The sequence below is a fragment of the Panthera pardus genome, unplaced genomic scaffold (genome assembly GCF_024362965.1).
Source record: "Panthera pardus isolate Hobbes unplaced genomic scaffold, ASM2436296v1 HiC_scaffold_13, whole genome shotgun sequence".
NCBI lineage: Eukaryota > Metazoa > Chordata > Mammalia > Carnivora > Felidae > Panthera > Panthera pardus.
Genome location: NW_026526688.1, coordinates 155,845,549 through 155,849,567, shown reverse-complemented (window position 1 = coordinate 155,849,567; position 4,019 = coordinate 155,845,549).

The following is a 4,019-nucleotide window of genomic DNA, read 5'->3' as shown; positions in this document are numbered from 1 at the left end:
AGAGATAAAACCAACAGGAGGACACAACAATAGTAAATATCTACGCACCCAACATAGAAGCACCAAAATACATAAAGCAAACATTAGCAGGCATAAATGGAGAAACTGACAATAATACAATACTAGTAGGGGACTTTAAAGCCCCACTGACATTAATGGATAGATAATCCAAGCAGAAAATCAACATGGAAATAGTGGCTTTGAACAACACAATAGACCAGCTGAGCCTATCAGGTATATATGTAACACTCCATCCCAGAACAGCAGAATACATATTCTTTTCAAGTGCGTATAGAACATTCTCCAGAATAGGTCACATGTTGGGCCATAAAACAAGTCTCAATAAACTTAAGACTGAAAACATACAAGCATCTTTTCTAACCACAATGGTATAAAACTAGAAATCAATTATAAGAGAAAAGCTGAAAAGAAAACAAATACATGGAGGCTAAACAATATGCTTCTAAACAATGAATGGGTCATCTGAGTAATCAAAGGGGAAATTAAAAAATGCATGGATAAAAATGAAAATGAAACACAATGCTCAAAAATATTTGGGACAGAGCAAAAGCATATCTAAAGGGAAATTTACAACAATGCAAACCTACCTCCTCAGGAAACAAGAAAAATCTCAAATTAGCAACTTAAACTTATATGTAAAAGAGCTAGAAAAAAAGAACAAAGCCCAAAGCTAGTACCAGGGAAGAATAAAGATTACAGCAGAAATAAAGGAAATAGAGACTAAAACAATAATACAAAAGAACAATGAAACAAGGAGCTAGTTCTTTGAGAAGATAAATGAAATTTAAAAGCCTTCAGGAAAACCCATCAAAAAAAAAAAAAAAAAAAAAAAAGACAGGACTCAAAATCAGAAATGAAGGAGGAGAATGAACAGCTGACAACACAGAATATAAAGAATTTTAAGAGAATATTATGAAAAATTATATGTCAACAAATTGAACAACCTAGAAGAACTTGTTAAACTCCTAGAAATACATAATATTCCAAAACTGAATCAGGAATAGAAAAATTGAACTGATCAATTAATAATGATGAAATTGAACCAGTAATTTAAAAACTCCCAACAAACAAAAGTCCAGGACCAGATGGTTTCACAGGTGAATTCTACCAGGTATTTAAAAAGTTGATACTTATTCTCCTGAAACTATTCAAAAATAGAAGAAAAGTTTCCAAATTCATTCTATGATGCTGGCATCACCCTGATATCAAAATCAGATAAAGACCCTACAAAAAAAATTACAGGCCAATATCTCTCATAAACATAGATATAAAAATTCTCAACCAAATATTAGCAAATGGATCTGGCAATACATTTAAAAAAATCATTCACCACAATCAAGGAGGATTTATTCCAGGGATACAAGTGTGGCAGTGTTCACAAATGAATCAATGTGATGCATCACATTAACAAGGGAAGGATGAAAACCATATAATCATCTCAATAGATGTACAAAAATCATTTGACAAAATACATCCATGCATGATAAAAAAAAAACTCTCAGTAAAGTGGGTTTAGAGGGAACATAATAAACATGATAAAGGCTGTATATAAAATTCCATAGCTAACATCATACTCGGTGGTAAAAAATTGTTTCCTCTAAGATAAAGAATAAGACAAGGATGTCCACTCACTGCTTTTATTCAACATAGTACTGGAAGTTCTGCTGCAGCAATTAGACAAGAAAAAGAACTAAAAAGCATCCAAATTGATAAGGAAGATGGTAAACTGTCACAATATAGAAAATCCTAAAGACTCCACCAAAAAACTATTAGAACTGATAAATACATTTAATAAAGTCAGAAGATACAAAATTAATATACAGAAATCCATTGCATTTCTATACATTCATAACAAAGTTGCAGAAAGAAATTAAGAAAACAATCTAATTTACATTTGCACCAGAAATAATAAAATACTTAGGAATAAGCTTAACCAATGAAGTGAAAGACCTATATTCTGAAAGTTATAAAACACACATGAAAAAAATTGATGACATAAATAAATGGAAGGATATTCTATGTTCATGGATTGGAAGAATCAATATTGTTAAAATGTCCATACTACTCAAAGCAATCTACAGATTCAATGCAAGCTCTATCAAAACACCAACAGTATTTTTCACAGACCTAGAACAATACTAAAATCTGTATGAAACCACAATAGACCCTCAATAGCCAAAGCAAACTTGAATAACAAAGCTGGAGGTATCACAATCCCAGATTTCAAGATATACTACAAATCTGTGGTAATCAACAGTATGGCACTGGCATAAAAATGAACACATAGATCAACGGAAGAAGATACAGAGCCCAGAAATAAACCCACACTTATGTGGTCAGTCTATAACAAAAAAGGCAATGGGGAAAAGATCATCTCTCCAACAAATAGCGTTGGGAACATTGGACAGCAACATGCCAAAGAATGAAACTGGACTACTGTCTTACACCATACACAAAAATAAATTCAAAATGGATTAAAGACCTAAATGTGCAGCCTGAAACTACAAAACTCCTATAAGAAATATAGGCAGTAATATTCCTAAATATTCCTAAAATCAGAATTAGGAAAATAAACATTCAGAAGCATACCAGCTCTTATAAGCAATCACTACCTACCTACCACCATCTGGTGTCAAAACCGATAAATATTTCTGAGTTTCATGGATGCTTGCATGTTGTTTGGCTGGAGTACCATACCAAAACCACACTTGGCTGAAGGTGTTAACACACCCGCTAGAGACTGACTCACTGTATTCTCCAAAAATTCATAGGTTGAAAACCTAATCCTGAGGTAATAGTATTCAGGATATAGGGCTTTGGGAGGTGATTAGATCAGAAAGGTGGAGATCTTAAATATGGTATTAGTGATCTAATCAAAGAGGTCCCAGATAACCCCTTGGCCCCTCCACCATGTGAGCTCATGGCAAGAAATGGTAATCTGAGACCCAGATGACGGTCTTCACATGAAGGTGATCATGCTGGCACCTAGCATGCTTGGACTTCCAGACTCCAGAACTGTGAGAAATAAATTTCAGTTGTTTAAAAGCCACCTAGTCTGTGGTATTCTGTTATAGCAGCCCAAACAGACTGACATAATACTTAAGAATATTATTAATGGATAATTCAAGTCGACACATTTTTCTTTATTTTTGTGTAAGTTATAACTATAGTATGAAAATGAAACTTATTCATTAATGAATGAATGGGACTTAATTCTATTAATTCTAAATTCTGAGTATGTTTCCACTAGGGCTGTTAAAAAATACCAAAATATTTTGATATTGTCCTTCTTTCAGTTTTTGTATTTGGTTCTTATTGCTATGTAACAGATTACCACAAACAGAGGTACAAAATAACATGCATTAATTACCCATGGTTCAAAAGTCAGGGGTCGGCTAGCTGGGACCTCTGCTCAGGGTCTCACTGGTTGAAATCAAGATGTCAGCTATCCTTATGTTTTCCTTTAAGGATATGCATTCTCTTCTAATCTTACTGGTTGTTGTCAGATTTCAGTTAATTGTAATTATAGAACTTGAATCTCTATTTTCTTCTGGATAACCACTCTGTCTTACAGACCACCTTCAATTTCTTGCATGCAGCCATCTCAATAAGCAGTTCACAGTATGGATTTCCCCTCTTCAAGGTCAGCAGAAGAAACCTCTTCTGCTTCTAATCTTTCTGACCCCTTTTAATGGCTCATATGATTAAATTAAGCTGAACCAGGATAATCTCTCATTTGATTAACTCAAAATCACTGATTAGGAACCTTAATTACATCTTTAAAATCCCTCTGCTATATAATGTAACATAATCACAGGAGTGATATCTCATCATAGCACAAGTCCCTCTTAAAGGAAGAGATGTGATGCAAGGTACATATACCAGCTTGGTGGAATCTTGGGGGCTAATTTAGGATTCTGCCTACCAGTGCTTTAATCTGGATGTTTTGAAATGTTTTAAAGTATATTTATTTATTTTGAAAGAGAAAGAGCACATGT